Here is a 19,623-nt window from a genome sequence, read left to right as displayed (position 1 = left end):
ATTTATTCATAATGCAATGTTAGCAAGCTGACTATTACATGTCTAAATTGACTTAACATTGTATGTAATTCATGACACAATTCAAATGGCATCAAAAAAGGATTTCTCTTGTTGTTGACTACCGTTCTTTCAAAATGGGGTCCCAATGGCGAGCTAGCAAAAGGGGAGAGACTTCGCATCTCTATTTAAAGTGACAATGTTGATTTCTGGCACCTGCTGGTCACAAGCGGTACTGTCTTGGTGTTTGCGATACATTTCCCATGAGCCTCGTTGCTATTTTGCCTATGTGTGCTTTATTTCTTTACATGCTGACTTTTTGCAGGGCAAATTCTTGGTGGTCAAGGTGACTGTATATTTGTTTTCCATTGTTGCAATTTCTTTTATAAACTACCCGGTCTCATTCATTCTAGGTATACTTATGGTATCAGGAGAAGGCTGACTAGGCTGGTTGCACCAGACCCTTTGAGGCCAGAGCAGCAAAGGTGAGCGCCATGTTGACATGCCGGTGCTCTTAACCCATTCATTGCCGGAGCTTATATCCATCCTTGTAGCCTCTCTGCCAGCTCTATTTGTCTATGGAGATGTTCACCTTCTTTGTAGGGCTATAACTTTTTAAATTCTATTGCTAAATTGACATTACTATGGCCCATTCATAAATGATTAAATGATTTATGTAGTATGGCTGATATATAGATCAGAGCAGTTTGTATCGAAAATGGTAAAGAAAAACGCTGAAACTCACCCCAGTCTCCTCTTACCGTTGGGTGATGAGCGTGGAGCAAAAAGATCGCTATTATGGGATGTTGATCTAGGTGATCCAGTTCCGGTTTGTATAATACTAATACACGTCCAATCATGTTGTTTATTGAGTTATGGCAACGGATCGATATGCACGGTGTCTGGATAGAGTCCCACGAGCGGTAGCGAGTGGCCAGACAGAATAATGGTCCCCGGGCGCGGCGCACGCCGCAGCCCTTGTCTGCTCCCGGCTGCCCTTGGGGGGGAAGGATGATGGGATGGGAAGTGCAGAGAACATTTCATTCATCGACACCGACTCAGTGCATGTGTGTTCCTGTGGGTAGCCCATCGCATGTGTGTGTGTTATATCTGCATGACAAATAAAGACTTCTTCTTCTACTCGCTCGACGTCACGTGACGTGAAAATGCGGCCATTTTGGATAAGCATACCGATACACACATTCGAAAAACATGTGTAAAACACTTATTTTCCGTGGTATTGTTATCAACTTTGGACCTGTACTAGATAAGACTTCAGGCTATGGACCCATTGGGCCTCATTCATGAAGTGATATAAGAACAGATTTCGTTCTTAACTAGCATCTCTTCTTATTTTGTTCTTACTTGGGATTCAGCAATGTTTTCTTATTTTTGCTTTTCTCTTAGGCAAGACCAAAGACCAGATGAGAAACATTAAAAAAAGCCTACCATTCATAATAATAAATCAGATTTATATAGCGCTTTTCCTAATGCTCAAAGACACTTTACAAAACAAACAATACAATACAGTTTTAGTAGATAAAATAAAAAATATATTTAAAAAGGTGAGAGAGGAAGGAGTTCATGGGTTGAAAGCAAACCATTGGTCAATTGCCCCCAAATACCCCCAAATACGACTTTGTAAACCCAGAACTTTTCAATAATAATAATTATTATAACTTTTGCGTGCGTTCTGCTTTTGAAATGGATTATATATTGCTGTTAGAACAGTTAGATCAACCTTTTTTGAACCAAGATCTACTTTTTAATTTACCACCTAGCCGAGAGCTACCAGCCTAAATTTGACCTACTCTCGGCTAGTATTGGTATTAATAGTATTAGTAATACCCATTCAATATGCACATGACGGAACATATTATATGGTATATAATATTTTCTGTCATGTGCATATTGAATGGGTATATAATATAAAATATGATATTTTATATATCATTGTAACGGTGTAGTGTAGCAATTACAAGAATGACGAGACTAACTTCTCATGTTGGGCATGCAGGCAGCATGACCCATTTATTTCACACACTGCATACACAGACAACACACACACTCAATTCAATGGGCATGAGAAAACATGAGTTTACATTGCCAAAGCAAAAGTGGAACAATACAATCAAAACAAAAATGATATATGTACAATTAAAAGGGAATAGGAATGATGTGTAAACAGAGCTGTCACATTGCAACTGACAACACACTAGTGTTGTCACGATACTGGAATTTCGAACTTTGATACGATACCTTGAAAAGTATCGATATTCGATACCATTTTCGATACCACAGGGAAAAATGTTAAATCTTAAAATGTAAACAAATAAAAATTAAGATATATATATATATATATATATATATATTTTTTTTTTTAACAAAATTTTGCTTTTGTTGCTGGTCGATTCTCCTCAGCTTCTCTCTGGTACTATAAGAGAAGATAAATATAACACTTTTAAAACCCTTTGTTTATCTTTAGATCAGACATTTAAAAATAACTAAATTATCTAATCTTAGAAATTAAGTAAAGTTAACACTTTCTTCGCCAGGCTTATGTTCATCATTATACCATCCTCTGCCAGCTCTATTTGTCTATGGAGAAGTTCCCCTTCTTTGCAGGGCTATAACGTTTTAAATTGTATTGCTAAATTGACATTACTATGGCCCATTCAACATCAAGTATCTATTGTTCAGGGTGTAGCAACGTTATACTTTTTCATTCACATATTCATACTAAAATACGGTCTAAAGTATAAATATGTTTTTATCGTTTTCTGCAGCTTTCTGCAGAATGTGATTTATAGCCCTAAATGCATTATATTGATGATTGTATACAGTTTGATAGCGATCGGCGCGAGATAAAAAATTTCAAATGGACGTGCTTCTAGAAGTTACTACTTATCATCTGATGTTGACCGGATGGGGGGGGGGGTCGTTTATAATTCCGTGGCCAACGTTAGATGATTCATCTAGTGTGGGTGATATGATCATTAGAGCAGTTTGTATCGAACACGGTAAAAAAAACTGCCAGCTTGATTGATTGAAAAGCTAGCCAGCTGGCCACCCCCAATCCAGCCAACCGTACAAATTACGGTCTCAGCATTTACAAGTTTTATTAAGCAAATAAGGGAACAGATAAATAACATTTCAATGCAGTCAAAAAAGCAATATTTCGATTTTTACATTTTCGGGTTTGGTCACGTCGAATATAAGCTGCACCGTTATATAAGCCGCAGGGTCGAAAAATGGGGGAAAAAGGCGCGGCTTATAGTCCGAAAATTACGGTAGCTAGCTAGTAGCTAACGTTAGCCAACTGAGAACGATAGCTAGCTAACCAACAGCTGCAAGCCTGCAAACAACAACGCCGTTGTTGTTTGCACACTTGGTGTCCTCCTTGATCCCACCCTCTCATTTGACCCCCACGTCCGCTCCATCGTAAAAATATCTTACTTTCACCTCCGCAACATTGCAAAAATCCGTCACTGCCTCTCCCCCCTTGCTGCTGAATCCCTCATTCACGCCTTCATCTCCTCCCGCCTGGACTATTGCAACTCCCTCCTCACTGGTATCACCTCCCGCTCCCTCCATAAACTGCAAATGGTCCAAAATTCAGCCGCCCGCCTCCTCACTAACACCCGGTCCCGCGAACACATCACTCCTGTCCTCCACTCTCTCCACTGGCTCCAGATCAAACACTGCATAAACTTTAAAACACTACTCCTCACCTTCAAAGCCCTCCACAGCCTGCCCCCCCCCTACCTGACTGATCTCCTTCTTCCCTACCGCCCCACCCGTTCCCTCCGGTCCTCCCTCACTGTCCCGACATCCAAGCTTAAAAACGTTGGCGATCGGGCCTTTTCTCGTACTGCACCCCGACTCTGGAACTCCCTCCCCCAGTCCATCAGAGACTCCCCTACACTCTCCACCTTCAAAGCTCGCCTCAAAACCCACCTGTTCTCCCTTGCCTTCAACCCCCCCCCCATAAACCCCCCCCCTTCCTGATTGATGTCTGTCTCCAGTCTTTTTGTGCTATCATGCTGTCTTCCCTGTTCCCCCCATGGTCTCATGTTCCTTTTGTTTTTGTTTCTTTGTTGTTTCTTTGTTTTTGTTTCTTTGCTTTTGTTTCTTTGTTTTTACTTTTGCTCCCAACTATTGTCAGCGACTTCGGGTTATTGAGAAGCGCTATAGAAATTAAATGAATTATTATATTATTATTATTATTATTAATTTAATGAGCTATCCGTAGTAGGGCTGACCTTCGAATTTTTTTTTGGAATTCGAAGCTTTGGGGCCGAGATTCAATTTTAATTCGAAGCACTTTGTTCAACTTTGTCAGTGCTGTAAAGTTTAAACCTTTTTAAATCTTAGACAAACAAAACACTTTGTGTTGTGAAGGGCCAGATTAAACCGAATATATATATTTATTTATATATATATATTTAATTGTATTTGTATATTCTCTAATATTCCCTGATATCCCTTGTATATTCCTTGTACAATATGCATTGAATATCCATTCTAGCCTACTGAACATCCCATAATAGTCTCCATTCTACTATTGGTCGAGACCTTGGTGCCAGGCTGCCATACCCCTCAGACCCAGTTCAAACGTACCGCTCCACATGTACGAACAAGTCCTAGTTCCGCGTAGGAATCTGGCTACCGCACCACTAATGGGACTATTTGTTCATAGTGCGTATATATACTGCGCTACTAAAGTAGGACTTGCTTTTCAGTCCAGTTTCTTACCCTCCAATAGAGTCACAGACGTAAAGCCTCCCCGCGACGCCACGTGTGGGAGTAAGGCCAAGTTCGCCTACCATCGGTATTGAGACATCGTGTATATTAATATTTGAATAGTCATATTTGGCACTATATCGTCGAGTTGGACGTAGTCTATTAAGCTAATAATAGTCTGTTAATATATAGTGCTTCGTGCGGTGAGAATACTACCGTAGTCAGTACCCCATCGTTTCGGGCAGAGAACTGGCTGCTTACCCAGGGTGGTTGACCCCATGTGAAGCTGCACCCGAGGAGCCCCAGAGCCGACGAGCGAGTGGACCTGTATACCGGATTATTCTACCGACGACAGCCCGCCTTCCCAGGCACGGATTATGCTTTGTATACTTTGATTATTCCATGGATAAAGACCCCCGACACTGCCGTGTGTTGGAACCCCCCCCCCTGGAGAGGACGCAAGGTGAGGAGACGCTCTGCAAGACGAGGTCGCTTCACGTCTCTCCCCCGTGGACCGGAGAGAGCCGGCCCACAAAGAGTCCACCTGCTTTCATCTGTGGTCCAAGGATCGCCGGCGCATTGAACGGCACTACAGTGGGTTCACCTGGGATACCCTTGGCCGGACGAGGCAGCCGGATTCTACCCCCCCCCCCCTCCTACTCCTGTCGGCTTACAAGCGACCGGATTAACCCCCTCTAGTGTATCTAGTATATAATCATTAAAGTATCATTGCTGTTATTCCTTAACTATTCCAGGTCGTATATTTACCACCTGCGCCTTCAGAGATTGGACATTCTCTATTGATATACCGACGAATACTCTTTGCCATAAAAGTGCATACTATTTCAATTCATAAATGTAATTAAGTGATTAAGTGCTTGTTCTACACACCATCGCTGTGTAGAAATAAAGACCTGTTTCGACTTCGTACATTTGTGTTGGATCCGTTTCATCTACGTGAGAGTGTTTATGATAATATATTTATGCCGTGTACTGGGTGGCCGAATATTAAGTACAAAGGTAGTGGTAGTAAGTATCATATCTAGTAATACAGTCAGGGAATTGTACCCCTCAGTTACACTTTGCTTTCATGAAATATTGTAATTTAGTTTTTAGCGCCTTTGAGTTAGCCTAGGCATTGTCCAACTAACACCTCTCCCGAAGGCTACCGGTCATGTCTGCTTCCATTCATTGTGCTAAGCTATGCTAACATGCAGCCAGATTGCTTTCTACTGAACGCACAGAGAGGAAACTGGCATCTATCTTCTTGTCTCTCTCTGGAGAAGACGGTAAGCTAATTTCCCCAAATGTTGGCGTGTTCCTATAGCAATCTCCCTGCGTTCCCATTACTTTCACACTCAACATTTTACTTGGTAGTTGACAGAAACTAGAGTTACCCATGTTGCCAGTCTCAACAGACCCAGGTTGTAGATGACAGAAACTAGAGCATATTGCCAGTCTCAACAGACCCAGGTTGTAGATGACAGAAACTAGAGTTACCATATTTCCAGTCTCAACAGACCCAGGTAGATGACAGAAACTAGAGTGACCCATATTGCCAGTCTCAACAGACCCAGGTTGTAAATCATATTGCCAGTCTCAACAGACCCAGGTTTAAATCATATTGCCAGTCTCAACAGACCCAGGTTTAAATCATATTGCCAGTCTCAACAGACCCAGGTTTAAATCCATGTTTGATGTATCAACAATGGTGATGCCACCTCACACGTTGTACAACAAACATATTTGTCATGTTCGGTGCAAAGCGGACAAAGTGTTCAGTAACGTTCAGTAATCACCTATTGGTTATGTACTTTTTCAGAATATTCTGAAATATAATAACAACCTCCCATGTGATTTTGTCAAGTAATGAAGTTGATGTGGATTTGTTTTGATATTTGGATGGAAACTCTTTATAATTCCCTCGAAGCACAGGCAGACACAAGTGGATTTCTTAACATAAAATAATAACATGCACAGCATACATGTGAAATAACACTTTACCAAAGTAAAATACAAACAAATACCTTGTTGGCTGCATGCTACACAAAGGGGAATAATCTTCAGTCTTCCCTTTGCTTATAACCGTCACATCAATCAAAATACAACTTTCACCATAGCATAATGCTGACCATCCCTGCTGCTTGCATGTGTCGCCATTAGTCTTAAACACGTGAGAGCAGCCCAACGGGATACTATACATAACTGAGACTTCAAAATAAAGGTACTATAACTTGTAGCAAATTAAATAATGTATAAATAAGAAATGCAACATAAATACATTCTCAAATATTACATTAGGCTTAGAAAATCTTAAAGAACATATAAATTATGTAAACCATTATAATGGCAACAGTTACACTCTTCCAAAGCCACAGCGTTTTATCTGGCTCACCTATGGTGCTCTAAGGTTTGTTGTGGCGTCCATAGGGGTTGCTCCGTGGTTGCTCTAACTTGCTGTAAAAGTCCTACAACACATTTTGTACTGTTACCGTTTAGTTGTAATTTGGTGATTAACAACCTAGTTTTCGCTAAGTCGAGACATTTCAAATTAAAAGCTTTACTCGGGTTGAGAGAGAAAAAGAGAGAGAGAGAGAGGTGCATATTGGACTTGTTAGATAATACACCAAGCTTTTACTTTGACACTTTCTGTCTGCGTGCCCATCTGCCTAGCATGGTGCCACAAAAGTTCATATTGTGGAAAAACTAGACTATTATTAATGACCAAATGACAACTAAACCGCAATGTACAGAACTCCTACAGCAAGTTGGAGGAACCACTGAGAAACCTCCGGCTATGGATGCGGAAACGGAGCAAGCCACGGAGCATTGTAGGTGAGCCAGATTGAATCTCAGGGCACCATAGGTTAGGGCTAGGTGATTAATCGAGTGTCATTTACATTTAGTCATTTAGCTGACACTTTTATCCAAAGCGACTTACAAGTTCAAAGTGTCTTTCAATTACGATTCTGGCTTCCCACGATCACGAGAACAAGCTAATCGAGCTAAAATGGTACATGCCGTGTTGCTCTCATTTTGTCTTGTGTTAAGTTTGTCTTGTGTACTGTAAATGCACCCTTCCTATTAAAAAATAATAACAACACAGCCCCACCCCCCTCCCGTCGCGGGACACCCACCTTGATCAAAGGATCCCCCACCCCCCCTCCTTTCACCAGCAGAGGACAAAGGATCATCCCCACCCCCCCTCCTAACATCAATGAACAAGATCAACCACACGGACTAGGATCCCCCACCCCCCCTCCGGACATCACAGAGCCCCCCCCCCTTCCCACAGAAGAAGAATCCTACCTATATCTCAATGATATAGACGACACAGCAGATAAAAACGGACTACATATCTTTCATCTTAATGTAAATAGCCTCAGGCACAAACTGGCAGAAATAAGAAATCATTTCAGTAGCGGAAAGGTAAATATACTATGTTTCTCAGAAACCAAACTGGACCCATCAGTAACAGACCCGGAAATTGAATTAGAGAACTATTCTTTAGTCCGCAATGACAGGAACAGGCATGGAGGAGGTGTCTGTATGTACATCCATCAAGACACCAAATTTATTAACCGTACAGACCTAGATCATGAGGCTATTGAAACTGTTTTTGTCGAAATTCTATTTGAAAGGGCTAAATCTGTTCTAGTCGGCACAATTTACAGACCGCCAGACCAAAATGGCTTTTATGACGTGTTGGATGAGTGCTTAGCTGGAGTTGAGGATACAGAAATGATTCTTATTGGGGATTGGAACACGGATATGCAACAAAAAGATGCACCCGTCTTCAAATCCTACAATAGGTTTTGTGATCTGCACGGCCTCAGCCAACTAATCACACAACCCACACGTGTGTGTGAGTCAACTCAGACTACCATTGACCTCATCCTGACCTCTGACAAGTCCAAGATCGCCAATAAAGGGGTTATAGCATGCGGGTTAAGTGATCATTATATGATATTCTGTACCCGCAAAAAGCTAAAACAAAAGGCTGGCTGTCACAAAACAGTCACATCTAGAGACCTAAAAACCTACTCTAGCGAGGCCTTTAACCTTGAACTGGAGGGTCTGGACTGGTCAGATGAGCTCAATGGTACACTGGTTGAAGAAACATGGCTTGGCTTCAAAACCAAATTTTCAACGATACTAAACAACATGGCCCCCCTAAGAACCACCAGGGTAAAAAATCGCGCTGAGCCGTGGATGCACGCTGAAATACTGACCGCTATGAAAACCAGAGACAAAAAATGCTCTGAGTTTCGTAAAAGTCAGTCAAAGCTTAACATAAGCACGAGCAGTGAACTCCAAGCCCACGTGACTGAACTCAAACTGCAAAGAAACAGACTAAGAAATGATGTAAACTCCATGATCAAAACAGCAAAGAAAAAATTCATCAATGACAAAACCGAGGAAAACAAAAACAAACCGCGTGAACTTTGGAAATTACTCAATAACCAACTAGGCTGCAGTAAAAAACTTAAAACCAGATTCTAAACATAAAGACGGACAACACGCTCATCACAGAAAAGCTGGATGTAGCCAATTACTTAAATAGTTTCTTCACAAACATAGCCACAACACTGGTAAACAAACTACCCTCCCACTCAGGGCATTATGGGGTAGAACACATAGTAGCTTACTACAAAAACCTAGGGGTCCACAAAGACGACTTCAAACTGGAAATGGTAACAACAGATGAGGTACTCAAAAAACTGAGCGCCCTCCAACCTAACAAGGCCACTGGCCATGACAACATCCCCTCCAAATTCCTCAGAGACTCAGCAGCCGCCATCACCCCAGTCATCACACACATAATAAACCTCTCTATAAAACAGGGACACGTCCCCAAGGACTTCAAAATTGCGAGAGTGACCCCTCTGCACAAAAAAGGCAGTAAATTAGACCCAGGCAACTACCGCCCTGTTTCTATCCTTACCTCCATCTCGAAAGTCATGGAAAAAATTGTATACGAACAGGTCGAAAAATACCTTGCGGAAAAAAATCTAATCTACGAATTCCAATCTGGCTTCAGAACATCCCACTCCACTGACACATGCCTTCTCTATTTAAACGACCACATCAAACAAGAGGTGGACGCGGGCAAATACTGCGGCATGGTCATGCTGGACCTACAAAAGGCCTTCGACACTGTCAATCACACCATTCTGATTGACAAGCTAAAAGCAATTGGTTTTGATAGTCTATCAGTGAGCTGGATGCAATCCTACCTGGAGGGGAGAGAGCAGATGGTGGAGGTAAACGGTACCCTATCCCCCCCCCTCACAGTAAACTGTGGTGTTCCACAAGGAAGCATACTAGGTCCGCTACTGTTCCTAATTTATGCAAATGACATGTCGTCAGCTTGTGACTGCAACTTGTTCCTGTTTGCGGACGACTCAGCCCTGCTGGTCTCTGACAAGAACAAATTACAGGTTGAAAAAACCCTCAGCTCAGAACTAAGCAAAATCTGCATATGGCTCGCTGATAACAAACTATCATTACACATGGGCAAAACAGAGTCCATTCTCTTCGGTTCAAATAACAAACTCAGCAAGACCGACGGCTTCTCAGTTACAGTGGGTGACAATATTGTCACAAGGAAAGAAGATATTACCTACCTGGGTTCCATCCTAGAGGCAAATCTTTCCTGTGACAAAATGGCATCCAATGTAATAAAAAAAGTCAACCAACGAACTCGTTTCTTGTACCGGATCTCCTCACTGGTAAACAAGAATACCCTGAAGACTCTAGCAGGAGCACTCATTCAAGGGTACTACGACTATGCTTGCACCTCATGGTACCAAAGCACCTCAAAGGCGCTAAAAACAAAATTACAAACATCTCAAAACAAACTGGTCAGACTACTGCTTGACCTTACTCCTAGAACCCACCTCACCCCTGCCCACTTTGACAACCTAGGATGGCTTAGAGTAGACGACAGAGTACAACAACTTGCAATGGGCCTGGTCTACAAGATACACTACACGACCAAGGTACCCATGTACATGACTAAATACTTCCCAAAGGTCAGTGAATACCACGATCACAACACCAGAGGGAGCTCCACAAATCATGTTAAACCCAGATTCGGCTCAAACAAGGGACTAAACACGTTTCGCAATTATGCCACATCAATGTGGAACGCCCTACCCAAAGCTGTAAAGGAATGTGAATCACTACCCACTTTCAAAAACACTCTCAAAAAACACCTAAGGGAGACTGCAACTCGAAACTGGCCCCTGTAAATGTCCGAACACAACCCCCGCCAACACCCCCCCCCCCCCCCCACTCCTACCCCCCCCCCCCCAACCACCTCCAATGTACAGTCCCACCCCCACCTACCCAATCCAATGTACAGTTTCTACGCCTAATGTATATACTCTTTTCTTTCTGGACTCTTTTTGTATCACAAATACAGTACTGTAATTGCAAATCTGGTATGTCATAAATGTATAGATGTAGCAGTACTGTCTATCTGTATGTCATGTATGTCATATATGTTACGATGAATTGGAAATGGGGGACCCTGGTGGAAACAAGACGAAAGTCTTTCTCTGGTCTGCATCCCCTTAACAATTGTATGTATTGAGCTGTACTGCACTGTACCCATTCTGCAATCTGTTAATAAAGTTTTCATTCATTCATTCATTCATCCTTCAGAGTGATGCGCTCCGCCCCCCGCCCCCCCCAAAACAGTAGTTTCAGCTTGTGTTGAGAGGCAGCCACGGCATCATAGGTGCTCAATACTACATCATCCATAAGGTACAGTACACCATCATTATGTTATCAACATCAATTTAATTAGTTGTTAAATTAGGCGTGATTATGAAATTATGAACATAAGGTTTGGGCATATAGTTGTGTACAGTTGATTATTCTTAGCTATTTCACATAGTTGATTATTGTATATATTGGAGCTTGTCATGTGTGTGTGTGTGTACTAGGGCTGACCCCTATTAATCGATTAGTCGACTAATCGGTCGAAAGGAGCCGTAGTCGACTGGCCAACCTCTTAGTCGAATATAATAAAAAATAAAAATAAAAAAAGATTTTATTTTTTATTTTTATTTTTTTATCATTCTTTCCAAAAGAAAAGAGACCTAGAATCGTGGCTAACGCTAATGGCACGCATACCAGAGACTAACTGCCTACGAAAACAGGCACAGAGGCACTGAAAGAGGATTTCACCCATCTAATGAACACACTAGACTAGACAAATATCAAGATGTATCCATCTGTGGACCAATTGCATGCTTTTGCAGAGGACAAGAAGCCTTCAGTCGACTCATTCAGACATTAAGCACCCCCACAGCCCAAATGGAATGACAAAAAAATAAATAAAAATGTAAAAATATTACTGTATCCTTTTTTTTTTTAGTTTTGTTTTTAGTCGACCAATAGTCGACTAACGGCAAATTTTGGCCAATCCTAGTCGACCATCCAAATCCTTAGTCGGGGACAGCCCTAGTGTGTACTAGTTCAAGTCTCTAATCATGTTTACTTGTAATGTTATATGTATGATGTGAGTGTTATTATGTTGCACGCTCACAATGTACTGTACATCTTTTGTGGACTCCAGCAGCAGGAGTAGCTGCTGCAATGTTGTAGCTAATTGGGGATCTAAACCAGAGGTGCTGTTGGATCCAGGGGGTCCACATGCGCACAGGGATGTTTCATGTTTGGTCATTGTATTTGGTGAATGGTCCGGGTGTATTCGGGCTGTTTGTGTTTGCCTTCAGTCATGACGTGCTTTATCAGGGGTGTGTGTCTTGGATGGGGATGTGGTGAGGATTGGCTGTTCCACTTTTTGTGGAAACTTTTTTGTATTAATTATTGTTATTTGATTAATTTGTAGGTGTTTAGGATGTCCGTCTCCGTAATGCCGGGTTCAGACTGCACGATTATACGATCCTGATTTGTGCGTGCCAGCTTTTTTTTTTTATTGCCGACAAAAAGCCATAGTGACTATGTTGCAGGCAGATTACATTTAGAATTTGGTTCTTCTCTGGCTGCTTGCTGCTTTGTATAGTGCAGTGCTTGAGCCCAAAATCCAAACAAGAAAATTCTACATCTCAAAACCGACTAAAAACACCACCACTATAATTTTTGAGTAGGTTAATGTATCACATAATGTATTGTAGACAGTGGCGGCTCGCCACTGGGGGCGCTAGGGCACCGCCCCCCCTGGTAAAGAGAGCAGGAGAAGAAGAAAATGTTTTATTTTTATTTTTATTTTAGACCCCTAAAAATAAAATAAACATGTTTAAAATGAATAATATTTACTCATTTTAAGTGTTTGTTTCCAATGCACAATATAACGTTAAAATATCAAATATTAATAATCGTTTTCCTGAGCAGGAAGTAACGATTCTGTCTGATAAAGAACGTTCCATTACCGTAGCCGCATTTCTCCTGCCGTATTTCTCTCGGGCTAGACGCAATAGCGCTCTGAGTGCGCGTCACTGTTTCATCGCTGTATCCGTCGCAGCCAATCAGTGCGTAACGCGCTGTGCGTTGAATATGATGTATTATGATGGAACTCGAGCGCGTTTTGAAGCGGTCTGCAAGCAGCCGAGCGTCTATAATTTCCATAGCATAGCTGCATTTCGCGGAGAAGCTCTCTGATTGGCCGACGCGGCAATGCCAGTTATTTCCGTAGCCGCAGTTTGCAACATGTTCGAGGCTGTGTGTTGTGATTCAGTCTGGAGTCTGGACAGTGGGCAGTGAGTGGATATACATCGACAACAGTCTGGGGGACAGTCAGTGGACATACACTTTATTAAGCCCTCCGGCTGGACCAAGTTTCAATTAAACAAAGTGAGTTAATTCTCTCTCTCTCTCTCTCTTAGCCAACTCGGCTAACGTTAGCTGCTGTTAGCCACTCAGCTAATTCTTAACTAACGCTCGCTCTCTCTCTCTCTCTCTCTCTCTCTCTCTCTCTCTCTCTCTCTCTCTCTCTCTCTCTCTCTCTCTCTCTCTCTCTCTCTCTCTCTCTCTCTCTCTCTCTCTCTCTCTCTCTCTCTCTCTCTATCTCTCTCTCTCTCTCTCTCTGTGCCTATGCGTGTGTTTGGAGACGGAGCGAGTTTGTTTCTAACTTTTCTATTTATATATTGTGTTTCAAGTTGTGAATTAGACTGTACTTTATTTGGCCAATGCGTGGTACATGTTTGCAAAATGTTTGGTATAGCGCCCCCTCTGGAGAAGAATTCAGGAGCCGCCACTGATTGTAGACCATCGTGAATTCATCAAGCAAGCTAATTTGTCTCCATTTTGGAAATGGAGCAGTGATTACAACCATCTGTAAATCCATTGATCACACGTTTGAAAGGTCGGCGGCAGGGGGTTCAAAGTAAAAAAAAATAATTCTGCATAGAGAATTTGGAGGCTGCCTCGGTCTCCATTGTCTGCAAAAAAACAACAACACTATAGTCATTACACAATTCTACCACTGTTGCTTTGATTTGAATAACATGCAATGACTGTGGTGCGGGGATGGCTGGTTTGAGCAGCCACACCTGCCCTGGCTCAAGCTAATCAGACTCCCAGGTCTGATCGGCTTGACCCAGGGCAGGTGTGGCTGATCCCAGGTCTGATCAGCTTGACCCAGGGCAGCTCAAACCAGCCATCCCCACACCACAGTCTGCAGTAGTCCAGTACAGCGCTGCAGCTTTATCAGACCACTCCGCAGAGGACTTAGAAGTCTAAACAGAAGTAGCCAATGTTACTGCCAAGGTCTCTCCGTTAGCACGATTAAAGACAAAGAGCAGTTCTCCAAACAAAGCAATCTATGGAGTTTCTCGTACCCTGGTTTGAGACTGGAACTAATGCTAAAGAAGCTTTGCTATCAGATTATCGCCACAGAGATATTATCCCTGAATCTAAACCCCAGTAGTCCAAATTCATGGAGGCAGGCTGGACAGAACAGTGAGCGTGCAGTGAGCACGAGAAGAACTGTAACTGAGGGGTACAATTCCCTGACTGTATTGATAAGTATGGTATCATTAAACCACTACCGCTTTATGTACTTTAATTACTGGCCATACAGTACACGATATATGAATATGATGAACACTTCCCACAATGAAATCGGTTCCAGTCAAAGGTATTAATCAAGTATTTAATGGAGCAAAAGGTACATAGGATACTTTACATTATTCTTTGAATGCACTTGTAAGGCAAAGGAGTATGCGTAGGCAAATCAATAACGAATGTCCATTCTCTGGTTACGCAGGAGGTAATTATACAACCTGAATCTTAGGGAATTATATCTATGGTACACTAGTCATAGCGGGAGATACTGGAAGGGGTTCCCACTGGTTGTAAGCCAGCAAGGGGGGTAGAAGATCTGTCGGTAGTAGGACGTCTGGTCAACGATGACTAGGGAGACTTCAGGTACAGAAGCCGGTGCAGTAGTCTCTTGATCCACAGACGAATACAGCTTGGTTCTCTGGTAGACTGTAGCTCTACAGTGAAGAAAGCTAGGCGGCCTCAGGCTCTCTGAGCGCCGACTCGACTTGACTCCTCTCGGGGTAAATCCAACACGTGCAGGCGTCGGCGATTATCCGCTCCATAAATCATAGGACCAAAGCAAATATATTCCAGCCGCAAAGGGCTATGTAGTCGTCGGGTAGATTAATCCAGTGTACATGTCCATACGGTTCTCGCCTAGGTCTCCTCGGGTGAAGGCGCCATGCGGTCGGCCCAGCCTGGATAAGAACTCTAGCTAATACGAGAAAGCGTTGGAGATGCTGGTCACTATAGAATTCTAACCGCACGATACACTATACACAAATAGACTATTAAAGACTCAATAGAAATATGTCGCACTCGACGGTATAGTGCCAAACTCTGACAATTCAGTTATTAATTCGCACGCGGTCTCGATACTCTATTCTGAGGCCAAACAGGCCATACTTCACCGCACGTTGTATCGTGGGTGAGGCTTCAACTTATCGGTAACATGCTAAGTGCACGAAGGGTACGGAGGTAAGGGGCTAAGGGTCTTCTACATTCACCTGCGCCGTATTTATACGCACGGTGCACAAATAGTGCCACTCTCATTTCTGTCGCCGTATCCCTGCGCAGGGCCGGGCAAGTACAGACATGTCGTGTCGGTGACTTTGAACTTGGCTCCGGGGGCCGGTCCCTGGCGCCGGTGGACCGCTGTCCAATAGGAGAATGAACTATTATGGGCTGGACTAAAGGGATATTCCGTGTATATGTACAAGGAATATACAAGGGATATCAAACGATATACAAATACTATTCAATATATATCAATAAATAAATATATATATTCGGTTTAATCTGATCCTTCGTAACAAGAACCATAGCCAAAACTTTAACACGCATTTGGTAACAGCTCCGCTCCCGTCACCGTTAATTTCGTTCAAAAACATTATTTTAACAAATACCAAAGAGATTAGACCACATCGTATGTATTGATAGGAACTCCTACTAACTATATCAAAAGACATAAAGACTCAACATGGGGGGTAAGGATGAGAAAAAGGGTAGAAAGAAACACGAAGCAGCGAATCCAACGGCGACGATTGATACACGTTCCAAGAAAATAACAGGCGACGCGCCGGCAGATCCGCTGTTGACAACCCCCGATGGGAATATAACGGAGAATATACCGGGTACATCGGCGACTGGCTCCGAGATGGAGACAATAGAGGACAACACAACGGGAACGACAGGAAAAAGTAGCGTGAAGGACAAAGCAGAGGATATTGAGAAGATAATAGCCAACAAACCCGTCGGCCCCATCACTGCAGCTAATATCAACTGGCACTGGCAGTGTAATTACACAACCCGACTTTAACTCCCTGACTAGCCTGATCAAGGATCTGATTAAGGAACAGATGGTAGCTTTCAAATCACACGTCGCACACATCGATACTAAATTCGAACACATCGATGCTAAATTAGAAGAAGTTATGAAAGCGGTCGCTGTACAGTCCGTGCGAATCACGACAGTGGAGAATACGGTGACAGAATTTACACGGGCAGTCAAAGAGAACGAGAGGATCATCAACGTTGGTTTGACAGAGGTAACAGAGGAGATAAAAAAGGTGGAAGAGGCATGTCGGATAAAAATACAAGAAGTTAAAGATGAAGCGATGGAGAGGCTACTCGAAACCCAACGTTACTACAGGCGAAATAGCATCCGCATTGTAGGACTCGATGAATCAGTCAATTGCACAGACGACAAGTTTCCAACAGTGTTATCAGAGATTTTGGGTAACAACATTCTATCCACAGAGCTGATAGTGAACCAAGGTTACAGAATCGGTACTCGGGATCAAAGAGGCAACGGTCCAAGAGTCATCATTGTTACTCTGCGCAAGACGGCAATAAGAGATGACATCATCAGAATTGCTCGCAACCAAAGGGGAAAGCTGAAACATGGTGAAAATCCAATATTTATCTACGAGGATCTTTGCAAAGAGGCCATCGCTCAGCGTTTCCCCTACAAGGAGGTGATGCAGAAATTGTTCAAGTCTGGCCTCAAACCAAGGCTAGTATACCCGGCACTATTATCGATCGTGAGTAGAGACGGCCGTAGGGTAGGATTACACACGCCTAAAGAAGCCGAGGAATACTGGAATCTACATGGAGCAGAACCCCCAGGGCAGAACGAAACACTGTCTAACAACAGATAAGCCTTCTCATCTCTCTCTTTCTCTGTGTATCTCAGTATTAGAATGACTTTATCCGGGCTCAACAAAAGTAGCAGATGATATGCATGCCGGCTACACCAAGGCACAATGTGTATAATATGGTTCGTAATGCATTATATTTACAGACTTCTGGTCTCCGTGGAGACAAGAATATATCATTGACACTAAGAACAATCTGGAATATTCTGGGCTCATCGCTCGACTGCTCTGGGTCACTAAGAAATATCCCGAAAATACTAATAGTCATGAACCCTGGGTAGGAAGATCATTCTGGAACATAACAGCAGTCTGTTAGTATATACTAGTGTATTCTACAACCTTCTAGAATATAATGCACCATTACAACGAAGGCCTGCAACTCTAACATTAACATCCGGTGTGTATAAGCATAAGCATATGATCAATTGGCTGAAGTTTAATCAGGCCTTAATAAGACTTAAAAAAAAAATCAACCACACCTAAACGTATGAGCACAACAAGGTTATTCTAATAATTTAAATAATCACTCCACTGATGTAGAGATTGGCACATTGTAGCTCTAAAAGTCTCTGTTTTTCTCTTATCTATTTACTCAATTCTGTTCTAGTGGTTTCTCCACGTTGAGTTTTATTTTAGCTCTCACTCCTTTTTTTCTTTTTTATCTTACATTGTTCTTTCCCATTGTTCTTCATATTAAGGTGTTAGTGTTTCTCTACAATCTTTTCCTTTTTTCTGATGTTTCCTACATAAGTTAGTAGAAGGTTCAAATGAATATATCGATGAAAGTGTATTATTTTTTTTCATTTTTCATAATATTGCATTACAATAAGGGAAGGCGCAAGACCAAAAGCTACATTCTATTGAATTAGAATGAAAATGTTAGATCCTATGGCAATTAGCATAGGAAGATTAGGATTACAAAACTCAGTTTGGGCAATCCGGTGGCCTAAGGGAGGGAGTCATACGCGGAGGATGTGTTTATGGAACACAGGCCTGTACGACTCTCTGGGAGAGGGGAAAAAAGGGGATTTTTATTTGTATATATATATGTTTTTAAGCTCGGCTCTCAACGGGACCTCAATAATTGGATGTACATCTATTGTAGCTTCGCACTCCAGAAGCATTACCAAAAACTACACAAAAACATGTATAGATTATGGCTAGTTTGAATATAATGATATGGAACACTGGTGGGATAAATAAACAACACAAACGCAAAAGCGTGCTCACACTGATGAAAAAAGAACATGTGGACGTGGCTCTACTCAGCGAAACGCACATTTTAGAGGAAGACATAGATACGTTAGCGGATAACACATCATAATATTAGTCACTCTTCTTTTGGTACGAGAACTCGAGGTGTAGCCATAGTCGTCAGATGTAAGTTAAATATTGAATTAAAGGGGGTATGGTCGGATGCAGATGGGCGTATAACTATAGCTAGGATTGTACACAATAACAGGAAAATAATTTGTACGAAGAGGGTTTCTTCACTACACTAACCAATGCAATGTTAAACCTTCCCGATTACTCATTTATAATAGGTGCAGATTTTAATGCCATTTGGAATCCAAGGATGGACAAATCTTACCTCGCCTTTTCCAGCGAACAAAAGAATTAATCTAAAGCATTAAAGGATTGGTCGAAGATTACAGGTGTAAATGACCTATGGCGTTCACTTAATCCCACGACCCGAAAGTACTCTTGTCGATCGGCGAGACATAACACATTATCCAGAATAGATTATGTCTTTGCATCCCCGAGACTATTTGATAAATATGAAGTGGAAATGATACCCAATGCACTATCAGATCACTGTTATTTACTCCTAAAAGGAACATTTGGTATACTATCTTCCCGGGCCCCAAGATGGCGTTTTAATTCGATGCTGCTTAATAACAAGGAATTCATTACACAACTCAAAGAAGCTCTTATAGTATTCCTATGGGAGAATGCGAACTCGGTGCAAGACCCCAGAATAAAGCTCTTATAGTATTCCTACGGGAGAATGCGAACTCGGTGCAAGACCCCAGAATAATATGGATGTCGGTAAAGGGAATGATCAAGGATTTCACTGATAACTTTTCCTCCAAAATGCGCAAGAATCAATGCACAAAACTGGCTGAACTGGAAACGCTTTACTCAACGTTATTTAATTCTTTAAAATACAACAACTCAACTAGACTAGAAAATCAAGTTAACGTACTAA

The 19,623-nt window shown here is 42.2% G+C and overlaps 1 protein-coding gene across 5 annotated transcripts in view; it reads left to right on the top strand.

The window, feature by feature from the left end:
* The window catches only part of soul4 (heme-binding protein soul4), a 118,541-nt gene that overhangs the window by 36,946 nt on the left and 61,972 nt on the right, over nt 1-19,623 (top strand). For 2 of the 5 annotated variants that reach the window (XM_084318765.1, XM_084318764.1), the window contains exons 2-3: nt 411-482; nt 11,410-11,511. The exons of 1 other annotated variant lie outside the window; for it this stretch is intronic. The gene's annotated coding sequence lies outside the window, so the exon portion shown is untranslated. The remainder of the gene's footprint in view (nt 1-410; nt 483-11,409; nt 11,512-19,623) is intronic. 2 more of the 5 variants (XM_084318768.1, XM_084318766.1) reach the window with 1 other exon arrangement.

This window comes from Notolepis coatsorum (genome assembly GCF_963971535.1).
Source record: "Notolepis coatsorum genome assembly, chromosome: 7".
Taxonomy (NCBI): Eukaryota; Metazoa; Chordata; class Actinopteri; order Aulopiformes; family Paralepididae; genus Notolepis; species Notolepis coatsorum.
Note: the sequence above shows the minus strand (reverse complement) of the source record. Positions and strands in the feature narration are given on the sequence as shown.